A 7,530-nucleotide genomic window follows, 5' to 3' on the forward strand; every position below is an offset into this window, starting at 1 on the left:
ATTTACTCTATGGAAGGTCCCCAGGACGTTTCAAAAGAAATAGCTTTAGAGGAGAGGGAAGAACAAGAGAGAAGACTGACAGAGCAGTTATGCCAGGGGCAGGACCAGGTTTATGATTTCAGTTTTCTTCATGAACAAGATGGAGCCACCTGGTTAGTGAGACTGGAGAAGATCTAGGGGCTGAGCAATGAAAAGCACTAGAAGGGGTGGCCCCAGAAGCCAGGTCTGACAAGTTGTGACTGGTGAGCAATTAAAGCAATTGGGTCAGAGAAGGGAAATGCTGAGTTAAGAGACCTCAGAAGTTCAAGTCCTGGTGGTGATAACATGGAGCATCTGAACTTTCCAGACCCAGACTGATGGAGTCTTGAGATTAAGGAGTCTGGAGGAGCCATAGCTCGGATATGGAAAGATCCTGGGAACACTGATGGGGGCAAAGATAAGAAAATGGGCCAAATCCTAAAGTCATTTGAGTAGGTATAAAATACTATGGTTTTGGACAATGGCATCAATTTAAAGAAGAAAATGTAGAGGGATGGAATTAATAGATGTTTAGCCCTGGCGGGGCGGCTCAGATGGTCGGAACATTTCCCTGTACACTAAAAGGTTGTGAGTTTGATTCCCCATCAAGGCTTATGCGTAGTTATCAGTTCCATCCCCAATTGGGGTGCTTACAGGAGGCACTGATCGATGTTTCTCACATCAATATTTCTCTCTCTCCCTCTCCCACTTCAGATGGAGAGAAACATTGATGTAGGAGAGAAACATTGGTACCCTGTTTCCCCGAAAATAAGACAGTGTCATATTAATTTTTGCTTCCAAAGAGGTGCTAGGTCTTATTTTCAGGGGATGTCTTATTTTTCCATGAAGAAGAATACGGTACACATTTATTGTTAAATGAAAATAAAGGAAATTTATTACCTGTATACAGTATGGTAGCACGGTAGTTGTCAACACAAACCAGAAAAACTGAATTCTACAGTATCAAAAATTTACTCATTTATTCATGCAGAAACTGGTTTGGCTCAGTGGTAGAGCATCGGTCTGCGGACTGAAAGGTCCCAGATTCGATTCCAGTCAAGGGCATGTACATTGGTTGCGGGCACATCCTCGGTAGGGGGTGTGCAAGAGGCAGCTGGTCGATGTTTCTCTCTCATCGACGTTTCTGGCTCTCTATCCCTCTCTCCTCCTCTCTGTAAAAAAAAAAAGAATTTACTCATTTATTCAATGACAATCATGTCATCATCTTCTGGAACATCATAACAATCCAATTCCTGAATTTCCTGGTGAATTTCTTGTGACTCCATTTCTTTCAGAATCAGTGGACCAAATCTCTCATGTTTAGCCTAGGGAGGCCTTATTTTCGGGGGGATGCCTTATATTTCACTCAGAAGGAAACCTGTAAGTAGGTCTTATTTTCGGAGGATGTCTTATTTTCGGGGAAACATGGTATGAGAGAGACACATTGATTGGTTGCACCGTGCAATTGAGCCTGCAACCAAAGTACATGCCCTTGACTGGATTTGAACCCAAGACCCTTCAGTCCCCAGGCCAGTGCTCTAACCACTGAACACCCAGCTAGGGCAGGAAAAAAGTTCATATATGTTCCACCAAAAGAAGAAAAACAAAAACAAAGCAAAACAATGAACAAAATTGGTAGTACATGCTGAAGACAAATTTAAATTGAATGAATGCTCCTTGTTCCCAACCTCAATATGACCATCCTGATGTAGGAATTTTTCAGTTTCTGATAGAAACTATTTGGTTAACAAATACTAATAGGATTTCCTTCTTGACCTTGCCCTCGTTAATAGTAGCCTTAGTACTTAGGAGAGCAAAATTATCACATGCCTCAATACTTATAAGGAAATTTTAACCAGAGCCAGGTATCTGTCATCACTACTATTAAATATTTGTGATTTCATTGTCCCTCTTTCCTGTTATTACACTGGCTACTACACAATTTTCACATATTTGGTGAGATGCATTCTCTACTGACAAGAAACTTAGAGGTATCCATTATATCTGATAACCATAGAAATAAAATGGATAAATTAACATCTTAATGTAACCCTCAAAGTTTATTTTATCCAAATCTTTTAATCTCTTCCTTCACTTTATCTCTTTTCCCTCTTACTCTATACCAACACTCTCACCCTGAAATTAGAGTTATCAACTAGAAACAAAATAAGATTTATGTTTTGCTCTCTCACTTCTACTGTTAACTACTTTCGAAGTACTAACACACTCCAAAACAGGTAAAGACTGACAGGATAAACATACACGTTTTATGTAAAACATATATCTATATAATTTATATAAAAAATATATATAAACTTGTGTTAAGAAAAATTTCTAAAACTTACACACAAGGGAAAAGATGAGGGCCACATGTCTTTTCAACATTATATTGCAGCATTATTTTAAAATTTCTCAAGGATTATTTAATTTTCTAGGACAGTGTATTTGTGTTTGACTTTCTTAGTGTATTACTATTTGATTAGAGCCCAGATACTGTCTATTTAGTTCCATGTTAATTTGAAAATTTTGGTCCAGTAGAGAAGATAACTAATAAGTTTATTTGCTTATAAGGCATTAACCACTTTTAAAAAATGTCTTTATTGATTAAGGTATCACATATTTGTTTTCAATCCCCCATTCCAACCCCCTCCCCCACACTCATGTCCCAACCCCCCTATTGACCTCGACCACTGGTTAGGCTCATATGTGTGCACACAAGTCCTTTGGTTGATCTCTCCCTTTTATCCCCCCTCCCTTTGAAATCCAGCAGTCTGACCCATGGCTCCTTATCTCTGGGTCTGTTCTTGTTCATCAGTCTATGTTGTTCATCATTTCCCCTAGGTGAGTAAGATCATGTCCTACTGGAAATATACTTATAGGAATAAAAAATGAGACAAGCAATAATCATTATGCTGAAAGGCATATGAATCAGTCTGTAGAGAGTTTCTTTCTGGGCCAGCAGATCTTTTGAGACCCAATTTCAATGTCAAACAGTTCCTATGTGTACATGTCAGCAATGATATTTCAGTTCTGGATGATTAACCACTTTTTAAAAACATATTTTTATTGATTTCACAGGGAGAGAGAAATAGAAACATGAACGATGAGAATCATTGATCAGCTGCCTCCTGTACGTCCCCTACTGGGGACCAAGCCCATAACCCTGGCATGTGCCCTTGATCAGAATCAACCTGGGACCTTTCAGTCTGCCAACGATCTATCCACCCAGCCAAACAGCTAGGGCAGACATTAACCACTTTTTGAACCAGTGTTATCATTTTATTGATACTTTATTGATGAGTTAAATAAATCTTAAATATGCATTCATTTTACATTGGTATGAAAATTATGTTTTTAAAAATTTTTGAGAATTAAACTTTGATACCTGAATAGCCCTGATAAAATAATTAAAATATTTTTAGATTTTGGGACATGCTTTTGCTATAATGGGCTGGCATATTTTAAACTTTCAACCTTTAACATTTTCACCTAGGAGAGGAGCTGGGAACAGGAAGCCAGAAAGAACGGAAAGCTTGAGGCAAAAGAGAAAGAGGCCAAGCTGAGAAGTCAGACAAATAAAGGACAATTGCCATATGAGGGGTCACCCTCCGCCTTTGAGTCACAGCTGGCCCAAGCAAGCAAGCTGTGTCACTGTCTTCCGATAAGCCTTTGGGAAGGTCCACCTTGGCACTGCCGACTTAACCACTAGGACTGCAGAATGAGAGGGCTGGGCAAGCAGACTAGTTGGGAGGGTTGGGGCGAAGGGTTGTAGCTAGGAAAGTTGTCTGGAATATGCTGATGCAAAGCATTGTCCATCTTAAAGTCCCTCCATTACCTGCAGCCATAGTTTGATCTTAGGGGAATGAGTTTGTACAACTATTGCTACTAAAATTAAAAAGGATAAAAAAAATCACTACCATCAGAGGGCAGTATTTGTGTTTTGTGTTTTTTTTTTTAAATTTATCAAAAGGTAGCTCTGGCTAAGCACTAAAAGGACGTTAGTAATATTTTCTTAAAATTTAAACCATATGCCTGCATCCACATCCAGGTGAGTGCTGGGGTAAACTTGGCTCAGCCTTTACATGGTTTTTAAATAATCTTTTAAAAATAGTAGGTCTTTTGTGTCAGACTTAGATTCATTCATTTTAAGCACTTAATCTGTGCCAAGCCCTATTGTACGTAATAGGGATACAGAGGAGAGTAAGACAGGAGCCCGCCTTCATGGAGCTCACATTTCCGTGCAGAGAAATAAATAAACAAGGAAAATATTATATTATTATACATTCTGTACAGATAAATTCTGTACAGTAGAGTGATATGGGGTAAGTCCTTCACCGAAGCATCATTCCCTCCTAATCTAAAAAGGAAGACAAGCTGATACCGGTTTGGCTCCATGGATAGAGTGTCAGCTTGGGGACTGAAGGGTCCCGGGTTCGATTCCGGTCAAGGGCATGTACCTTGGTTGCGGGCATATCCCCAGTAGGGGGTGTGCAAGAGGCAGCTGATCGATGATTCTCTCTCATCGATGTTTCTAGCTCTCTATCTCTCTCCCTTCCTCTCTGTACAAAATCAATAAAATATATTTTAAAAAAATAAAAATAAAAAGGAAGTCAAGAAAAAACATTCTAGCAGCCTGACAAAACCACAAATGCAAATTCCAAGGTCATGTAATTAAGACACCTGTATGACCACATCACATTTTATAGCATTCTATGCCCAATAAGAGTTCTTCTTTAAATTTTTAATTGATTGATTTAGAGAGAGACAGAGAGGAAGGGAGAGAGAGAAACATGGATTTGTTGTTCCACTTGTTTATGCATTCATTGGTTGTTTCCTGTAAGTGCCCTGACCAGGGATCTAACCTGCAATCTTGGTGAATCTGGACAACACTCTAACCAACTGAGCTACCTGGCCAGGGCTAAGTTTTATTCATGTAACCCAAAACTTCATCTTTCTCTAGCTGTTTTCAGTTTTTGTTCATTCCTACGCCTGATTTCATTTTTGTCAAAAGGCTGATGTTACCCGAAAGCTGTGGTGGGCAAACTGCGGCTCACGAGCCACATGTGGCTCTTTGGCCCCTTGAGTGTGGCTCTTCCACAAAATACCACGGCCTGGGCAAGTCTATTTTGAAGAAGTGACATTAGAAGAAGTTTAAGTTTAAAAAAGTTGGCTCTTGCCGAAACTGGTTTGGCTCAGTGGATAGAGCGTCGGCCTGCAGACTGAAAGGTCCCAGGTTTGAATCCGGTCAAGGGCATGTACCTTGGTTGTGGGCACATCCCCTGTGGGAGTATGTAAGAGGCAGCTGATCGATGATTCTCTCTCATCGATGTTTCTAACTCTCTGTCCCTCTCTCTTACTCTCTGTAAAAAAATCAACAAGATATATTTTTTAAAAGTTGGCTCTCAAAAGAAATTTCAATCGTTGTACTGTTGATATTTGGCTCTGTTGTCTAATGAGTTTGCCGACCATTGCCCTAAGGAGAAGGAGCCAGTAGTTTATTGTTCCTTTTTAGTCCAAGCCTTTTAGATACCGGCGAGCCAAAACCTTCCTTTTGGTAAGACTTACATGGCTTGTGTGCTTAGGAGCTTCTGTATGCTCAGTCATCACTGAGACTGATGCTGAGAAAGATCCATCAGAGAATCCACCTTCATCTTCATTCCTTCCTCTCAGTTTCCTCATTTGTAAAATGAGATACTATATTCTTGCCTGTTTTCACTAGGGCAGTGTAAGATTAAATAAGTATCATAGTACAGTATCTGGCAAGGAATAAGTATTCAGTAAGTGCACAGTTTTTTAAAGTGTCTCTTGCCTTTACCTCTCTTCTAAGCTCCAGATATATGTTATCAGTCTTTTAGATGTACAGAAGTAACACTAAAATTCAAGGCAACTATTAAACTTATACCCCATTGAAGATGGCTGAAGATCTTGTGATATGCTTTAAAATTTTTACTTTTCAATTACAGTTTACACTCAATATTATTTTGTGTTAATTTCAGGCATACAGCATAGTGGTTAGACAATTTAAAATGTTTTGAGTGACTGGACTAAAAGCAACAGGATGAAATATTAGGAAGATAAAAGGAAAGTCCAACACTTACATTAAGAAATGTCAACTGCAGGAGCACAGGATGGAAAGAGTTCACTTCATAATGGCCCTGGCCAGGTAGCTCAGAGTTAGGGCATCCTCTTGGTATGCCAAAGCTGCAGTTTGACCCCAGGGCACATACAAGCATTAACCAATAAATGCATAAATACATGGTACAGCAAATCCATCTCTCTCTCTCTCTCTCTCAAATCCATTTTTTAAATATATTTTATTGATTTTTGAGAGAGGGATAGATGAGAAAGAAACATCGATGAGAAAGAAACATCAATATAGCTGCCTCCTGAACACCCCTCACTGGGGATGTGCCCGCAACCAAGGTACATGCCCTTGACCGAAATCGAACCTGGGACCTTTCAGTCTGAAGGCCGATGCTCTATCCACTGAGCCAAACCGGTTCCGGCTCAAATCCATTTTTTTAAAAAATGATTCACTTCTAATACCAATTAATGTGAAACAGAGAGGGTTTAATGGACAGCAGATTCACTATAAACAGACTGTGGAGTGGCTGCCAAGGAAGCTAATATAATTCCACTCTGCACTAATTGAGTGTTTAATGTCCAGATCAAGAGAAGGAATGGCCCATCATTGTACGCTGCCTCGGCCAGATCCTGTCTGGAGCCATGGTCTCTTTCAGGAGCCTAATTTTAAAAGGGACATTGACAAACTGGAGTGTGTCCAGCAGAGAGTGGCCATGTCACAAGAGAATCTATTGGAAGATGTGAAGAGGTTTTTGCCTGGAAAAGAGAAGATTGCTCTTAATGAATATTTATTTAAATAATTTCCATGTAGAACAACGTAGCAGAACTTTAGGAGGGGAAAACGAGGGACACTGGGTGGAACTTCAGGGAGCAACTCTCAGTCGATAAAAGGAAGAACTTTCTGAGAATCAGAGTTTCCAGGAATAAGAAAGATGGCTTTGTGAAGTAGCGATCTGGCTGTCCCAGAAAGCAATCTAGCAAGGCACTCCACGAAAGGTTCATCAGATCAGTGTTCTCCAACCTGCTTTCTATGGAGGGCTGTCCCAGGGAGCCAGGGGGGGTTGAGGTAGGGAATGGTCATTGTTCCAAAGGATAGAAAGGAGGGAGACTAAGGAGGAACTGGACCCCTATTTTTTTTCTGTATGGAAATTTGGAGACTGGCCATTGGTAACTTATGTCCAATGAGACAACACTGGATCAATACTTATGATCCCAACTTACTCTTTGGCTGCATGATGTTTGTGTGGACCCGTAATTAACCATAGCAGGTCACTTCTTAATTTTTAAGTTTTCTCTTTCTTGGGGGTTCCACTTGAGATATTTAAGGTCTCTGTTACCAGAATCAAATATTTAATACCATTGAAGACGTTGACTTTCTCACCAGCTCATGTGGTGACACAACACCTCCTCGCTCTGGAGCACAGGCAA

This window comes from Pipistrellus hanaki (assembly GCF_964339955.1).
Source record: "Pipistrellus hanaki genome assembly, chromosome: 2".
Classification (NCBI taxonomy): domain Eukaryota; kingdom Metazoa; phylum Chordata; class Mammalia; order Chiroptera; family Vespertilionidae; genus Pipistrellus; species Pipistrellus hanaki.